This window comes from Paramisgurnus dabryanus, chromosome 24 (genome assembly GCF_030506205.2).
Source record: "Paramisgurnus dabryanus chromosome 24, PD_genome_1.1, whole genome shotgun sequence".
Classification (NCBI taxonomy): Eukaryota; Metazoa; Chordata; class Actinopteri; order Cypriniformes; family Cobitidae; genus Paramisgurnus; species Paramisgurnus dabryanus.
In genome coordinates, this window is record NC_133360.1 from 4,192,168 (window position 1) to 4,211,896 (window position 19,729).

Below are 19,729 nucleotides of genomic sequence, written 5' to 3' on the forward strand. Positions count from 1 at the left end.
ATTTTCTCACTATGTTCCTCACAGTGGACACTGATAGCTTATATCTTTTTGTAGCCTTCCCCTAAACCATAATGTTGAACAATCTTTGTTTTCAGGTCATTTGAGAGTTGTTTTGAGGCATCCATGTTGCCACTCTTCAGAGGAGAGTCAAAGAGAATTGGCCACCTTAAATACCTTTTCTCATGATTGGATGCACCTGTTTACGAAGTTAAAGGTTTAATGAGCTCACCAAACCAGTTGTGTGTTCCAATTAATCAGTGCTAAGTAGTTACAGGTATTCAAATCAACCAAATTGACAAAGGTGCCCAATTTATGCACCTATCTAATTTCGTTTTGATGCATATAGCACATTTTATTGTTCATCCAATAAACGTCATTTTACTACTGAAATATTAATGTGTCCTTCAGTTATTTGATAGATCAAAATGAAATTGCTGATACAAACACTTAAATATTTATAATTGAAAATCATGGATTTGTCAAGGGTTCCTAAACTTTTGCATACGACTGTAAGAAATACTTAAATCGTAGTATAGTTCCGGCTTTATATTTTAAATTGGCAGTCGGGTCCGGTTTGTTATATATGGTTTGTGGTTGTTTTTTATTTAGTGAGATGATGGCACGAAACGATTACTCAATCAACGCACCCGCCCAGTTTTGTTTTGGGCAGCTTTAAAGCGAAACATGCTTCAGTATGCAGTTTATGCACAAGCACCAGTCTTCTGAACAATGGTAACTACAAAACTCAAAGAAGAAACAGAAACTGTTCCAAATCTCGACGATAAATGAACATTAAACACCAACAAGTCTTTATTTTTAGGTAAAAACACATAAAATAGAGATTAAATTCAAATTTTACCCTCCAAATGCAGTCCCATGCAAAGCATGCTGGAAACTACAAGTCCACTACCTAGTTAGTCATGTTCAATAAAATCATTCATGTAGTTTCAACACAAAATTGTTAAGTTAGAATTAGAGTTAGTATGTTAGAATTACAAGAATTTAAAATTTTTAATACAGTTTACTCATTTTAACTTGGTTAAATCTACTAAGGCACAGAAACACTTTTAAATCAGTTAAATATTAAATGACTTTGACTGGATCATTAGCAAAAACTTGAGCAAAAACATGAACATGCATTAACATAACTGTATTCTTACAGTAGCATGATAGCAGCTGCATAAGATGTAAATAACACCTGACAATACAGTAAACAAAACATTGTATGCCGTTTAGATCACTGACCCCTCAATATTCAATCTATACTGTTGACTAGAGAGTCATCTAGTGTACACTACAGGAATTCACCTCTTCATCATCATATCTGACTTGGTCAATATAAACACATCTCACAGCTGCCACAGACCACTAAATAATCACTTAATAATTTACAAAAATATATTTTACATGTTAATCGTCAATGTTAATAAGAAGAATCTGTGTAAGCGAAAATCATTATTCCAGTGGGAAACATTAAAATTTCCCAAATGTTTAAAATTATAGGTAATATTACTTTTGTGTGATAAAATCAATATCATCATGTGTGTAAAGTTATATCCAAAGTTGTACACAACTTACATTGATATAACTTTACATAATAAGTAAGTTGTAATTAAGTTGTTACTGAATTTAAGTAAAATTTTACTAGACATTCATTTAAAGACGTATAATGTTTACATTTTGTAGCTGTAAGTTACTTCTGAAATACATTTATGGACTGTCTCATTCACTTCTATTGTAAACATCACAGTGTAACAGTTGTGTTTGTTAAAGAGCTAAACTGATGATTGAGGTCAAAGGTGAAGCCTAAAATGGCCAATCATGGTTTAGTGGTTTAAAGTAAAACTCTCACCTTTATAAGAGATGTTGATGGTGATGAATTGGTCAGGTTGATGAAGATAAAACCTCCACCTGAGGAAGATTAAGCTTTTATTACGACTCTGATCAATATAACATCAACTATTGATGAAAAGATCACTATTTCTAAAGCAAAAAGTGAACATTAAATAAAACATTTAATAGAAATTGTTTCAAATGTGTTTTTTACACAGTTTAGTTTGCAGTCATGTGTTTGTGAAAAAATACAAATCAAATTATAACCATTAAATGCTCATTCTCTGATGTTTTTGGCAAGTTTGTGTTTTAAATCAACATACCTGACACGTTAAATCGGTTCAGTCAGTCTCACAGCAGCTCTTTTGTGATAAATGTCTTATTTTGTGTTTCTTTAAGATGAACCGCACCTATGTCACTTCGTCTGATCACTGTCGACTCCAATTAACTTTAATTTAAACAGATAATCGTTTTTTTTCTCAGTTTTACCTCAGTTTCCTCGACCAATAAAGTAGTCATGCTGCAGGATGTCGTGCTGCTGAAGCGACTGCCCGATGAGCGCATGCGCGGTTGTGGCTAGAAGGGATATAGCAACGGCAAAGAACTCATGATGAGCACCGTTTTTATCCTCAATCTTCATCCTTTATGCTACCCCCAAGCCTAACCCTAGACCCAAAGTTTCGCTAGATTTAGTGACGTAGATGTATCCCATTTAGCCAGAACCGCTGCTTTCATCCTAATTATACTCTCAAACCAAACCCTAAATTCAACATCTCGCGAGATTTAGGCCGTTGCTGTATCCCATCTAGCCATAGTTCGCGGAAAGTTTGGTTGTTCATCAATACATTGGACATTGACGTCAAGTTCCTTAAATTTAACTACATTCACAACATATTAACACATTAGCGCATTTTGACAGTGAAGTTAAACCTAAGTTTACTTCAATTTTTCCAGTGTAAATCACTGAAACGTGTAAGCATCTACATATTTCAACAGTGTTTTATCAAATAAATTATGTAGGGATATTAATTGATTCATTTATGAAGAGATTGTGCCTCAAAACATTTATATTCTGCAAAATGTCACCAAGATAGCAGATCAACAATAAACATTGAAATGATATTGATCCATCAACCAAATTATCATTAAATCAACGTTGAAATTTTACATTGATTTTTCATCATGTTTGCACCATATAATAATGTTATTTCAATGGTGCAAAATCAGTCAAAATGGATATTAAATCAATCTTTCTTCCACATAAATTCAATCATTCAAGGTAGCAGACCAACAGAATCAACATTAAATTGATTTTGATGCATCAACCAAATTATCATTGAAACAACCTTTTTAGGCCTACTGATTTTTCGTCAGGTTAGAATGATGTTATTCCAATAATGAAAAATCAATCAAGATGGATATATAATCAATGTTTATTAAACATAATTTAGTTTAATTAACAATAGTTTAATTACCATCCCAGTCATCACTTAAATCTCTTAGTGAAGTCACAATGAGCTTACAAGATCCTCAAAATGTTGTCATAATGTGTGCCGTCACAGTGAGCTAAAATTGTAACCACACAGCGCACTCACGGTATGCTCATACATTAAGGTCACAGGGAGGTCACTGCACACTAACTGTGAGCTCATACTACCCGTAAAGCACATGGTGTGAAAAGTATGTTGCTTAGAGAACTATTATTCTAGCGTTTGCTAATCGGAAATATGTCGCAGAGACGTCAGCATTTAATTGCAGATAACAGACAATCAAAAGTGAAAGAGACATGATTGTCTCTGCATTTAACCCCTCCACTGAGTAGTGAAGCCATCCACTGCAAGTCATGAACACAAACGCACAGACACACGCGCGCACGCGCACACACACACACACACACACACACACACACGCACACACATTCTGGTTTCCATGTTTTGTGGGGACATTCCATAGACGTAATGCATTTTATACCATACAAACTGTATATTCTATTCCCCTTACCTACCCCAGTCCCCAACCATCACAGAAACCCTTCTCCTCCTCTGATTTACATTTGATGTAATAAACTGAGAGCTATTCGGCTAACGTTAAACTGATCTGATAACCTGAAGTGAATGAATGTTTATTTATTTGTCAATAGGTTTTACCTCAGTCTAACATTTATTCTAGCGATTTCTATTTTCTTTTTTCATTTAGTAACTTATGTGAACTAATATAGATTTTACCTTGCTAAAAAAAAAACAATGAAACCATTACAGAAAATTCTAATGGTTTCCAATAAAAACCAATAGGAACTTTGGTGGAAAAACGTGCTGCGTTAACCAATCAGGAGCTTGCTCTAGTAGTTCCGTGATTACAGGAAGCGAGCGGAGTCGCAGAAGCCTATGGAAAGCCCTCCCATGACGCGAATTTCCGCATGAATGTCTCGATGACTAGAATTTCACACGCAGCTTTCACGCGCGAATGAAGCAAGTAAACTGAAAATGCTCAAGTGGCAAACTAGACGCGGTAGACACGAATTTGATGCTGGGTGAACCCACAGTTACAGCTTTCCACATTTATTAACACATTTAATAAAACATTGTTTGGTTTTTAGTAAATTGCTTTCATTGTTAATTTATAATCTAAAAATTACCCATCAGAATTAAATAATTATAACGTATTGTATTTTTTAGTATATGTGTTATTGTGTGGATTTTGTTTTTGCATGGGGGGTATTGGGTTCCTTCCTTTTTTTGTCCTTGGCCAATCACATGCCTGGAGACAGTCCAGTTACTTTTATATGTCTTACGCCCCATTCAGACAGCCAGTGACCAGCAGTAGCAGAGCGACACAATCTCATTAATTTCAATGAAAACCGGGCGACTTCCGGCGACACGAGCGAAAGTGACCGTTGGCGACCGTATGGGCGTGTTCAGCGACGCGAGAAAGTTAAGAAAAGTTTAACTTTATGCAAATGTCGAGCGAAATTCGGGAGCGACTACCAATGAGAACGAAGCAGTGTTCACGTCATCCTTCTCTCGTCAGTTACTGGCGTGGATGGTACTCATTTGTTTATGACAAGCAGATTTAGAAACGCCTCATTGAAAGAGACAGACGATACACAGCGATAACGTCGCTGTCTGTCTAAACGAGGGGTAACTGTTTGTCGTCTCTTTCTTTCTCTCACCCTCTCTCTCATCCCAAATATTGGGGTGTATTTTTGTTTTCTTTTCCAGGTGCCCTCCAGATAGAAAATACAGAAGAAACCGACCAGGGAAAGTACGAATGCGTGGCGTCTAACGTGGAAGGTGTCCAATACTCTAACCCTTCCAACCTGTATGGTAAAAATTTGAAGTTCTCTGAACTCATGTTGTCATCCATGTATATAATTATGTTTGGACAGTTTACTGCATTGTTTATCTAAAACGACAGAGATATATACTCAAGCGGCTGTGAGAAGCTGGCAGAGAGTTGTGAGGGTGCATCATTCCCAGTGTTGCCAGATCCAAATATTAAAATCCTCTTAAGATGTAGGGCTCTATCTTACACCCAGCGCAATGCAGCGCAATGCGCGACGCAAGTGTCTTTCGCTAGTTTCCACCCTAATTTTCACGTTTAGCGCCGCGTTGTTTAAATAGCAAATGCATTTGCACCCCCTTTTGCGCCCATGGGCGTTCTGGTCTGAAAACGAGGTGTGTTCAGGCGCATTGTTGGCGCGTTGCTATTTTGAGGCAACTAAAATAGACTAAGCCATTGACCAACAAAAACCTGGTCTAAAGTCTAAAGTCAATGGCGCAATGTGTTTTATGTTATTTAAAGAGCGCATTAGTAAAATGCGCCTATACACGGGAGGACAACGCGGGTTTGCTTATCACAAGGTACATGAATGCGCAGCAGCACAAAAATGCTTTTAAATATGAAAGATTAAAGGATTGGATGTAAAAGATTATTATTGAGTCTCATGGACATAAATGAGGACTAATTATGAGAAGTTAGAAGGCACAAAGAGCTGCTTCACCTGCAGCCTGGTAAGTAAATAAATGCTTTGCTTTGAACAAATGCGTCTGTTTTTAAATGTTTTTTTTATGCTACCTCACGGATTTATTGTATATGATGACTCTGTACCTGTGGATATGGTGAGATGAGAAACATTTTTAAGTAAAGATTAAAAAAACTCTTTGCTAAAAAAAACGCTGTCCAAAGTGCTGAAACGTGAGGAGAGCCGTTTGTAAATTCTTTATCTCCTGTTTGTTACAAATAAAGTATTTTTAGAGTACAAACCTTATCTTACATACTTGTAAATTATTTTTTGGTGATATTGGATAGCCATACATTTAAAGCAATTAAAAGCCTGCTTTTTTACTTCCATGACTAAAAGAAAACGGGTTAAAAAGGTTTTAATAAAAAAATAACAATTTCAATACAAGTGAAAAACAACACAATTATTTAACATTAATCTTAAACTGGGGATCTTCTTCCTCCGCTTAGTTTTTCAGTTTACAAAGTCCGTCATCTAAATAGGGATTAGACATAACGCCAGCGCAACTTGCTTTTAAAGGGGATGAGAGCTGTGACTCTCATTGGTTTACTGCACGTTACGCCCAAAATACTCCCATTACAATAGGACCTACCCTTTTCGACCATGCGCTCGGCGCAAAAACCATTTTTCCCGTCGTTAAATTAGCAAAAGTGGATTCGGACACGCCCATTTAAACGTTGCGCTGTGCGCTTTAGACAATGCGCTTAGATTGTTAAAATAGGGCCCGTAGTGTTTAGTGTTTTAGCAATTAATGTGACACTTGAGGTAATGTATAAACTGAAGAGTATAGTGTTAGCGATGTCTTCGGTTTATTTCTGAAAGTATCAATATCTGGCAACACATGGTGAGCTGCACCTAAACTGGCAGTAATCAAATAAGGCACATCATTCAGCACATTCTGTCACGGTGATCCGTGTCATGTTTTGTTTGTGTCTTCGATTACGTCACCTGGACAATTCACGGACTGATTCATCACACCTGTTCCCTGTTAAGTGTTGTGTATTTATACTACTGTCTGTTTCTCACCTGTCGCCGGATCATTGTCATTGTCACTACGTTCATGGCTGTTCCTGTTTCTTCTGTTGGATGTTCCTGTGTTACCTGCCCGTTGTTTTATTCTCGTTCTGTTAATAAATGTTATTTATTTCATGGTGAACCCTGCACTTGCGTCCTAACTTCCTCACTCCTGCATCCCAGTCGTGACACATTCAGGTTATTGCTGGATAGAATACTACATTCTGTAAGACAAACACAATAATCATCATAAGTTAACTTAGTGCATAACTTTTTACATCATGTCTTACCTCAAGGGAGGGGTACCAATATTTAATATTTAATTTTGTTTATTGTAGTCACAAAACGTTGACATCTATGCTCAAACAAATTAGAAACTCGTAATAGATTTTTGTGTAATTAATTGTGATGTGATGGCTCAAATATTGATCAATTAAACCAAGTTGCTATGAATTTGTTGCTTTAATGTCGGTCTATATTGGTGAAGCAGTTCTGTTAATTTAGTCATTATTTTTACTTTCTATAGACGTTTGTGAAATTTGTTTAATTAGTTCATTTTTATAATTTGTTATCCTCTCTTTAGACATTTGCATTCTAAAGAAAGGCTCACTTTCATTGTCATTACCTTTCTTTCTTTATATTTACCATTCCCCCGCTCGTCCCAGTTCGACACGTGCCACCTCGTTTCTTCATCCTGCCCAGCAGCCACGAGATCATGCCAGGAGGAAGTGTCAACATCACTTGCGTTGCAGTAGGCGCGCCAATGCCCTACGTCAAGTGGATGCTAAACTCGGAGGACCTGACGCCCGAGGACGAGATGCCAGTGGGCAGGAATGTCCTAGAGTTAAACGGCGTCCGAGAGTCGGCCAACTACACCTGTGTGGCCATGAGCAGCCTGGGCATCATCGAAGCTGTGTAAGACTCAATCAAGCCCTTAAGGTTACTCAAGGTTTTGTCTCCTAGAGGACCTTTTTGGATGTCTTATTAATTTAACATAAATAATGTCTTATTTATGATAGTTACATAAGGCATCTAAAATGTGTTTGTGTCTAAGCTAAAGTTTCAATACAATATTTTGAACAAAAACCTGAGATAATTTCATTTTTGTAAAGGACATTTGTTAGAGATCAGATTCAGAACGATTATCAAAACACACACAGTTTTTAGTGTTTTTGAATAAGTGGATGCTTAAGAGTTTTATAAGTTGGGTAAGATCCCCACCTACTGTATAATAGCAGAAATATAGATTGCCGAAAAAACTCGTCATTGGCAGGGTTTTCTCTTAATTGACAGGATTACTCTTCAATTGCGGGGAAAGAGTTATAAATCTAGCTTTAGTGCATGTAAGTTTAGTTGAATATTGAATGTTTGTATGCTCCGCAGCCTTGCCAAAACCTCCAGGTAGACCTGTCGTAACGGAAACCGCCTCAACCAGTATCACTATAACTTGGGACCGTGCCAACCCTGAGCCAGTTTCCCATTACATGATCCAATATCGTGCCAAGTCTCCAGAGAGCAAATTTGAGACTGTGGAGTCCATCACCACTTTTGCTATAGTATCGGGGGACTTTCTCCAAACACAGACTATGAGATCCGTGTATCAGCCTACAACACCATTGGCCAAGGGCCACCCAGTGAACTAGTTGAGGCTAGAACTGGCGAGCAAGCTCCTGCTAGTCCCCCAAGAAATATCCAGGCCCGCATCATCTCACAGAAGACCATGATGATGCGTTGGGATGAACCGGAGGAGCCCAACGGGCAGATTAAGGGTTATCGGGTGTACTACACCATGGACCCGTCACAAGTCATGAGCATGTGGCAAATCCATAATGTTCAGGACAGTGTTATCACCATGATTCAGAATATGGTGCCCTTGAGGACTTACACCGTCAGAGTACTGGCCTTCACGTCTGTTGGAGACGGACACTTCTCGGATCCCATCCACGTCAAGGTGCTTCAAGGAGGTTAGTTTATCGATTCCAGTTGTTTTCCTTGACATTTTCATCACATAAACTGTGTTTAATCTATACATTCTCTTGCTCTCTTTTAGTTCCTGGACAGCCAAGCAACTTTCAGGTTGGGAAGGTGTCAGACACGAGCGTTCAGCTTACATGGCAATCTGCCTTTGAGAAGGGATCATCAGTTATGAACTTCATTACAAAGAGGGGATACAAGGACCTGAGGTGCCAGACCTTCTTTGACATCATCCGGACCACAACATTTTTGTTCTACATGGTTGTCAGTTGTTATTTTTCATCAAACAGGTAAAGAAAACTTTCGGCCCAACCTCTTCCCACGTGGTGGAGGGCTTACATGCGAATACAGAGTACTACTTCTCCCTGGCCGCTGTCTCCAACAAGGGGATCGGTGCCTTCACCAGCGAAATATCCCAAAGGACATCCCAAGCCAGTATGTAGTCCATTTACTTTCCCGATGGACGTGAGCAAAGGGTTGGGGGTCGGGTGTTGTATTTTGATTGAAAAACAGCAAGAAATCTACTTTAAACTTCAGATGGGGTCAAAACACTTTTTGGAAGGCTAGCGACAGTATTAAACTGTCTCCATGTATAGACAATTTGTCTAACGGTCGACTAGTGGATGTCTAAAAATGTTGGGATTGTTTTGTATACCTTTTCAGCCTTATGGATTGCAACAACTCTTTAGAGAGCTCCTTCTTGAGACATGGTTCATAAGAGCTGATGCTTCTTAAGGACAGCAATCTTAAAATGTTTAAAGTGCCCATCTTATGACTGCTTTTCCACAAGTTATATAGGAGTATGAGTTCCATCAAGCATGTTTCAAAAGTTGTTTGCTCGAAATAGCTTGTAGGAAAAGATTGTTACCCATCTCTAGTAGCCTCTGTTTCAGGGCAGTTCAGATTGTGCCGTTTTGAGCTAGTCTTACATATTTATGAGCTACTGCTCCTTTGATCACGCCCCACTACTAACGTCATGTGATCGTGCGCATGCTCAGTGGTCTCGTGAGCAGTACAGACCATACTGTGTTATTATTTTATATATTATTATTATTATTAACGGTTTATGTTGCCAACAGACAAATCATGCAGAAAAGTATCACTAATAAGTACACCACAGGAGAAGAAACTCATGACACACAATGATTCCTGAGTAAATTGTGATGTTACGTTAGCAGTCACAACAATAAACTCGTTTTCCCTGAACAATGCGAACATATTCCCATTATAAAACATTTTCAAACACAGTATTTTCGCAAATTACATAAATTAAGACCCGGCGGGGGATGTATACTGCTTGTGGACCGCGTGCTAATTGCTAGAAGCTAGCGGGAGGTCCGGACCGTAAAGTTATAAGGCTCGGGGGTTAGCATCGTCAGAAAAGCCGGGGCTGTAAGGCCCGGTCTCGGTGTGTCAAACTCATCATGACACACAAAAATTCCAGCGTAAATTGTGATGTAGCAGTCTGAACAATACACTCGTTTTCCCTGGACAATACTAACATATTCCCGTTATAAACATTTTCAAACGCATTATTTTCGCAAATTACAGAAATTAAGACCTGGCGGGGGATGTATACTGCTTGTGGACCGCATGCTAATTGCTAGAAGCTAGCGGGAGATCCGGACCGTGTATATATCTATGCGGACCGTAAAGTTATTAGAGGCTCACCTCGTCAGAAAAGCCGGGGCGTAACAGTTACGGTCTCGGTTAGTTTGGCAAAAAGCTTTTAGCTCTAGCATCATAAATGTAGTATTTTGTGACAGAAGATGACAACATGCAAAATATAACGTGACTTCTTACCTTTAACGATGAAACAACGCGATCGCGAATCGAATCCAGTCTGTTTCAGATGTGTGAATGATCCATGAAAGTCCAATAAAATACATCCAATTACCATTTTTGTCCACAAATGCTTATAATCCGTGAAATATAGATACATAGTCTGTTGTTTACATCAGATTTCGCATGAAGGTCTTATCGCCTACAATCTGAGGACTGTTTGCGTCGTAACACACTGTATATAAGATACTCCGGGTTCCAATAACCACGCGTTAAAACTTTGTTTTTAAAAGTAGGTGGAAGTATAATCCATAATATCCAAATAGCGCTGTTATTTCCGTGAGACATGATAACAGCACAGAGGGTCTCATTCAAGTGACTGCTCTATGCTCTTTAGCTACCTGGTGGGTGGAGACCTGCGAGTGGGGGGGTGGGCGGGAAAATTCAAACTGAATGTGACGAAACTTTTTGTTACGTCACAACGGAGCTGAGTTTTAACTCGCGCAATCTGAGACTCAAGGCAGAGGACATTCAGAAACCTGTATCTCACTCAAAACAGCATGGATGGATTTTTTTCCAAGTTTGTATGCGTGTGGGAGCATCAGAGACACAAAATAACACCCCAAAACCCAGAAAAAGTGAGTTTTTCATAATACGGGCACTTTAAGTGTCTTTTGTCAATCAAAGTATCACTAAACCACATCTTTAAACTCATTTTATTTCTGACAAAAATTAACTTTCATTAAAGTAATTAGTCTATTGCTTTAATTACATTTTCCTCCAGCTCCTTGAATGTTTAATGGGTGTTTTCAAAAAAGACACAAGAAACAAGAATTATTTGTGTGTTGTCATGCACATCGTGTTTGTCTATTGAGAATCAGATCACATTTTATGGAAAATCACTGTAGAAAACCATTTTTTTTAGTCTTTGCACTTACATTGTTATAGATGTGGGTTTAATCTCTCACTATTTGTGTGTGCAGGTGTGTTTGGTGATAAAGTAAAGTCAGTGTCAGTGATGGAGGGAGATTCTGTTATTCTACCCACTGATACCGACATACTGAGGTATAATCTGATCGAGTGGTGGTTTGGAGATCAACAGTATCTCATAGCTAGAATCAATAGGGAAGCCAATTCACCCAGAATATATGATAATGTTCTTGATGGGAGATTCAAAGACAGACTGAAGCTGAACACTGAGAGAGGAGATCTCACCATCAAAAACTTCAAAGCTCAACACACTGGAGATTATAAACTAGAGATGTTTAGCGAGAAGATTACAGTCAAAACATTCAGCATTAGTGAGTATCTCAATCCTAACTTTAATAATTGTCTCATGTACATTAGGGCTGGGTATCGATTCAGATGTTCCAGATCGATTCGATTTCGATTCACAAGCTGACAGTACGATTATTGATACTCAATTCTTGATTCAACTCAAAAAATATAGATTTAATACAAATACTATATTAATAAAAAAGAACAGTGAACAGAAGTTTACAAGTGGGTAATTAATAAAAAGAAATTAAAAGCCACAATACTATCAGCGTCGTTGTGCTTGCAAAATCTAAAAGAATTTCAAACCTGCCTTTTTGTGTGAACGTCGACGAAGCACCTGAAACCGCCATTTTACGAAGCCATTTTACGAAGCACCTGAAACCGCCATTTTAAGCACAGAATGAATGAATGACAGGCTCGCATCTCGCTTCTTGGTAACATCGCGCAAGGCAAAAAAAAAGGGTGACATCTAGTGGAGAAGATTAACGTTAATCTTCAATGTTTGCGGAAATAAATATGAAAAAAATCGATTTGTGGCCTTTTGAGAATTGATTTTGAATCGACCACGTAAAAAAAAGATATATCGAAAAATCTATTTTTTGGCCCAGCCCTAATGTACATCATTACTTAACACTTTAAATGAAATTAACAATAGATGTTTGTAAATGTGATATTAATGTTTGTCATCAGTACAGATAATATGGAAATTAAGCAGTCAGACAAATTTAAAAAAATTTGGTAAATGGACAAGGGGTTTTCCAGATTTAGGATTTACATATTTGAATCAGAATTGTCAAATCTTGATATAGTCGAATCATCTATAAACGTGTGTGCATTAGGGCTTTAGGATAAATCGCAGGAGATGTGTCTGTGATAATTAATGCAAAATTTCCCCAGTAAAACTACGGCTTTGAGTAGTAAATGCTGCTCCATCTGAAAGCAGGCAATGGCGATTTACTACTAATCAAGGAACCGGCTTTACTGATGAGATGAGCATGGCAATCACATGCGATTTATCGTGCAGCCCTAGTGTGCATGGGTTGGTAGGGCGACCAGACCAGGCAGACAAAAAATTGTTAACTTTTATTTTCTTTCACAAGCAGCACACAAAAACAACTTTCTGATTAAGTGACCACAAGTTAATTTACAGTGATATGCCATTTGTTGTTTGTTTTTTTGGTCATGTGTATGCGCTAAATCTCAAAATGAAATAAGGTGGGCCGACCTCCGTTCGCGAGAACTTTGCGAACGAGAAGCTGCGCGCGTGCCTTACATGGGCAGGGCTTATATCAGGGGTGGGCATTCCTGGTCCTGTAGGGCCACTGTCCTGCAAAGTTTAGCTCCAACTCTAATCAAACACACCTGAATGTCATTTCCAAATCATGCTGAAGCTGTTGATTGGGATTTTAAGGTGTGTTTGATAGGGTTGGAGCTAAACTTTGCAGGACAGTGGCCCTCCAGGAATGCCCACCCCTGGCTTATATGTCTATTGAGGATCAGATCACATTTTATGGCAAATCACTGTAGAAAACCAGCTTTTAGTTTTTGCATTGACAGTGTTATAGATGTGGGTTTTATCTCTCTCTCTGTTTGTGTTGCAGATGTGTTTGGTGATGAAGTGAAGTCAGTGTCAGTGATGGAAGGAGATTCTGTTACTCTACACACTGGTACTAAACTACAGACAGATGATCTGATACTATGGAGGTTTGGAGATCAACAGGATCGCATAGCTAAACTCAACAAGGAGGCCAATACAATCAGAATATACGCTGATGTTCTTGATGGGAGATTCAAAGACAGACTGAAGCTGAACACTGAGACTGGAGATCTCACCATCACAAACACCACAACTCAACACTCTGGGGATTATAAACTAGAGATCAACGGAGAGAAGATTATAACAAAGACATTCAGTGTTCGTGAGTATTTCAAGCCTAACTTTAATAATTGTCTCATGTACATCATTATTTAACATTCTAAATTAAATGTACAGTATGAAGTAATAGATGTTTGTTAATGTGATATAAATGTTTTGTGTGATGTTAAAATATTCAGTGGTAAAATGATCACATCAGTACAGAGTTTTCATACATTCTAAATCAAAAACATGTGAATTAGTATATTATGTTAACGATATGCAAAAGGTACAAATCACAAAGTAAACGATGATGCAAGTTATCCTTTCCAACTTGAATGTTTTTTCGTGGACTACTTAGCTAATTTCCATCTGTAGTCCTTGGGCTGATCACTAAATAAACAATTTCTTCAAAAAAATCTAACATACATGAGCACTTCAGTTAAACACTAACGCCAAAAATGAATCAACTAATTCCATCAGTAAGACTCCCCACTATAAATACAAAATTTTCAATTCAACGATAACATTAGACGCTAAAATATAAAATTAATAATAAATAAATATGTAAATAAAAAAACCACACATTATTTCTTTATTTTTTAAGCTTCATTCATCACAAAAATATATAAACCATAATCACTTAATTTCAACAACAGGACTCTCTTCTACACATACCCAATTTCAATTTATCAGTGTCAGTAGTCACTAGAAAAATAAAAGTTAAATTACCATTATTAAAATCATCTGTCCTCACTTTAAATGTACGCTTTGTGGAAAATGTGTTTTTTGAACCATAAAACATGCGAACACATTGTATTACACCAAATACACAAAATAAAATTCCCGTAAATTCTAGTAGATTGCCGTAAATTCCCATAGATTACCCTAAATTTCCATAAATTCAGTTTAAGTTTCCAATGTGTAATATTTCTTACATTTTCCAGATTAAGGTTCCATGGAAAGTTTCCAGAAATATTATGGAAGCTTTCCACCCCTTTGCAAACCTACCTTTTAATATTGAATGTGACATCTCTGTTCATCTTTCTATTGTTTGTTTAAATCTGTAGAGTTTTACTCGTTCTGTTTGTTTCTTAGGTGTGTCTGTAGATACAGATAAACTGAAGGCAGTGATGTTGGGAGATTCTGTCACTCCACACGATGTTGCCAATATAAAAGCCAATTGTGAGTAGATTGCTTCAATATAATGAAGATAATTTCATCAAAGTTACATTTGTAATTTACATGAAACATACTAAAAAAGATTTATGTCAAGTAAATCTGTCACAGTGATGATAAAAGTGCAGTCAGCGGGCACCACTTGACATTTAACAATCTAACGTAGAAACAATTGCAGATGTTGTCTTCCGCATCGATGTGTAATTACACATATAGACCGCTAGTTGGCAGTATCCACACTTGTATACTGGAATTTGTTTTTGGATGAGAGCAGATTTTTTTCAAGATTTTTTTTTTCACCACTGTTATCCTCATTGTGCATTTAGACAATATAGACACGTTGTGTCTTCCTCCAGGCAGACTTGCATCTTAATTATTGCTATATATATATATATATATATATATATATATATATATATATATATATATATATATATATATATATATATATATATATATATATATATATATGCGTTAAATGCTTTTGCAGATGTTTTTCTTCTGTTCATCTTCTGATTTTATCTCTCATCTGTGCCCAACACAGGAAAAGAGTCAGAAGAGATGAACAAACCTTTGAGGACTGGAAGCCCCTGCAGCAGTGATATTTCTTAAATGTTATGATCAACATCTAACACATCAAAATTATTAACCACATTATAAAATGTATAGGTAATATATGATTTACCATATAGAGTTTACAGCTTACTGTATTTATAAGCTATACAGTATATTGCCAAAAAATGCCAATAGTACCATCATGTTGAGATCAAATCCAAGTTTTCTAAAGCAGTGATCAGTGTTGGGGAAAGTTACTTTTAAAAGTAATGCATTACAATATTAAGTTACTCCTCAAAAAAGTAACTAATTGCGTTACTTAGTTACTTTTCATGGAAAGTAATGCTTACATTACTTTTAAGTTACTTTCGCGTTACTTTTTCTTATTTGGCCGAGGCTTGATGTCTTTCAGGCCTTGCAGGTGTTTTTTATGATCGCAAAAATTTCGAGCTCTGGCCTGCCATCTCTGCTTCTGAATCAAACTGTTCCCGCTCAGGTGCACAGAGTGTGCAACTCCACGTTTATATGTTCAGTTTAATTCTGTACATTATTTTATTTTTAAATTGAATTAATTAAACTGAAAAGTAACTCGTATAACTTAAAAAAAATATTATTTAAATATTAATGTGTACATTTATAAAGTAATGCGTTACTTTACTCGTTACTTTAGAAAAGTAATATTATTACGTAATGCACGTTACTTGTAATGCGTTACCCCCAACACTGGCAGTGATTCCCAACCTCTTTTAACCCTAAGTACCCTCAAAGCTCTATCAGAAAGCTCAATGACACTAAACCAAAGATGAATAATCAGCAATAATCAATTTGAAGCATTAAATTAAATGATCACTGACTGATGGAGTATGTTTATTTGTCTGGATGTTTAAATCAATGATAGAGCTTAAATTAATCAGAGCTCAGTCAGCGACGCGATAATGTTGAGAAAGTTGAATTTTATGCAAATCATAAGTGAAGTGAATCGTAAGTCTCTCATCATTTAAAGTTTATGACAGGTTTTGTCCTAAAATGCTGTTATGAGTGAGTAGCACTATTGTCTTGCGCCTTTTTACAGTAAGACGTAGAAAGAGAGAGAGCGAGCGGGAGGAATAAAGAGACACTATTCACTGGTGCATGTTTTGATGTAAAGTGTGTTGATGTCAAGTCACTTGTGTTGGCCTATCAATATTTCTATATAATTTTTACCTCAGTATTGATGTAGCTTTATATTATCAGTTTGTTGTCTTCATGTTATATTTGCTAAATAAAAGCCTCTGCTAAAAGTCACGATTTGGTGTATTTTCATTAGCCAATAAATGAGGCGCTATTAACATTTACTGTAGAACAGGAAAAGGAAACCATTTTGCATCTGTTTTATCATTGTAACTACTTAAAAATGTTTTGGAAAGATGTGAAAATGTATATTAGTACTAAGGGTTTTGTGGTAGAAATTGGTATATTTGATGTGTTGTTTTTTTTTGAGAGAGGTAATTTGGAAAGTAATTAACAATATGTAATACAGTTATTTATTGTATTATGAAAGTATAATATACGTAATGAGTCCTTTGTTATCACATTTTATTAATAATTTTAAATTATACAGTTATATAATATAAAAAGGCCCCCCATTGGCTAACACTTCATTTTTTAAGTTAAAACAACACATTTTTTAACAGTGTATAAGATAAGCTGAAAGTATTGTGCAAATTAAAGTCCTGCAGTACGACTTTGTGATGTGACTGAGTAAGCGTGTGTGTTGTGGTTGTCCCTTCATATTTGTGCAGCAGTTTTTCTCACAGATTCAGCTTAGCTGTTTGTCATTTTTATTAGTTGATCTTTACTCATTTTAAGTTCTTCAAAGAACCATTCAGTCTAAGGCAATTTAACCATTTATTTCACCTAGTTTTTAATTTACCGTTATAAACAGAAAGATTCTTTATTATGCAACCATTCAGCCAAAAAAGTTTTCACAAGCACCTATATTTTTAAAAAGTGCACTGTACATTAAGAGTTTTTTTTTCTGAAAATAGCGTGACTCTTCTTGCTAAAGAAAATGCATTCACAAAATTACATGTTAGATATGTTTTTTTTTGTAGTAGGCAATTGCGGTCTCTTAACCATCATGCATCTCTGTAAAGTCCTCGAGACATAGAGGGTCTCTTTTGTTAATACATATTTCAGGAAGGATGCTTGCATGTGCCCTCTTTGTGGTTCCTGTGCCCTATTTTTAAGGTCTTGAGAAACTAAGGTGGACCCCTTACTCACCTTCCAGAAAACAGAATAAGACACCTAGTCCTGATACAGACCGCTTTGATCTGGATTCTGACCAGAACCACACTGAGCATGTCACCTCTTTCCATTTCCATATATGTACAAACATGTTTTGCCTACGTCTGAGATGATGAATAAAATCCTAATGAGGGCAGCATGTGGTTAATTGCATGGTCTGTACTCAGCAGACGTATTTCTACACAAATTTTGTCGATAGCATCGTGTTGAGTTGAAGAACATGTTTCTTAAAGTTGTTTTTGTTTGTTTGTGCTTTTCTTTAGATGGTAAGTTTTAAACATGTTTATTTTTAAAAATAGTTTATTGTAACCATATTAATCCACTTTTTCAGATTTTGCACTTAATATTTTTTTGGTCGTACTTTTCCATTCTGTTGTATTCTTTTAGTTTCTGAATATTAGACCATCTTTTTTAAAGTTCTTAGTGAATTTGTTTGTGTGTTTCAGGTGTGTTTGGCGATGAAGTGAAGTCAGTGTCAGTGATGGAGGGAGATTCTGTTACTCTACACACTGATATTACTGAAATACAAAGAGATGATCAGATACTGTGGAGGTTTGGACTTCAAAAGACTCTTATAGCTCGAATCAATGGAGTGGCCAGAGATATCTCAATAAATGCCGATGTTCTTGATGGGAGATTCAGAGACAGACTGCAGGTGAATTATCAGACTGGAGATCTCACCATCACAAACATCACAACTCAACACACTGGACTTTATCAACTAATCATTAACAGCGCTAAAGAGATCTCATACAGATTTAACGTTATTGTATATGGTGAGTAAAGATTTAGATTCAGGACAGAAAATGTTAAGGGGTTGGCGTTGGCAAAGTTGAAAAATGAAAAAAAAAAGGTTTTAATAAAGCTTCAATCCAGAACCAATGTCAATTTCTTTAATTTTCAAATGTTTTCCAGCTCGTCTGCCCATTCCTGTCATCACCACACAAAACTCTTCATCATCAGAAACATCATCATGTGTGTTATTGTGTTCAGTGTTGAATGTGAGAGATGTAAGTCTGTCCTGGTACAAAGGAAACAGTTTATTGTCCATCATCAGTGTGTCTGATATCGACAGCAGCATCTCTCTTCATCTGAAGTGTCTGGATGATTCTTACAGTTGTGTGGTGAACAATTCAATCAGTAATCAGACTCAACATCTCAATACGGATCTCTGTCAGACGTGTTCAGGTATGATAACAGTTGCACACTTTTAATGTACTGTTTTAATGGTCCTTTGCAGATAAAACTGGTATATTATTAAAACATACTGATCCATAATGTATTTTTATTTCCTCAGACTGTTTTTGCTGCTGCTATGTTCCTGAAACTGTGATCCGATTGGTCATCTCTGCTCTGGTGGGCGTGGCTATGGTTGCTATTCTGGTTTATGATGTCAGATCGAGCAGAGCTGAACAGAAAAAAAGATCAAAGACACCATGAGACCGTCACAGATTAATTATATATTGTCGTTTCTTTGATTTTTATTCATAAAATTGAGAATCTTGTGTGTTTGAGGGTAGTTTAGCTGTATTTCTGGAATAAATACTCCCATTTTCAAAGGCATGTCTGTTGTGAATTTGTCTGTGGATGATTCCCCATATATGGCAAAAAAGTACATGTATATATATATATATATATATATTTTAAATATCATTTTAAATGTTTCAAAATATACAAAAATGGCCCAAAAAATATGCACTAATGCCATTTTTTGTATATTTTAAAATATATTTTAAAAATAAATAAATTTTAAAGCATTTATATTCATGCGCATTGCAAGAAAAACTTTGTGTTACCAACCTGCAAGGTTTGAAAAAATTACATTAAATCTTGTAAACTAAAAAAAAAAATATACATATAATTTTATATTTTACCATATTTATACGTTTAATACTTATATTTTATACACTTTGTACAAACTTTTATATTTTGGAAAATATAAATATTTGCCG

The 19,729-nt window shown here is 36.4% G+C and overlaps 1 pseudogene; it reads left to right on the forward strand.

The window, feature by feature from the left end:
- The first annotated feature begins 8,232 nt into the window (after window positions 1–8,232).
- LOC135748231 (uncharacterized) lies at window positions 8,233–19,365 on the forward strand (annotated as a pseudogene).
- Window positions 19,366–19,729: the final 364 nt, after the last annotated feature.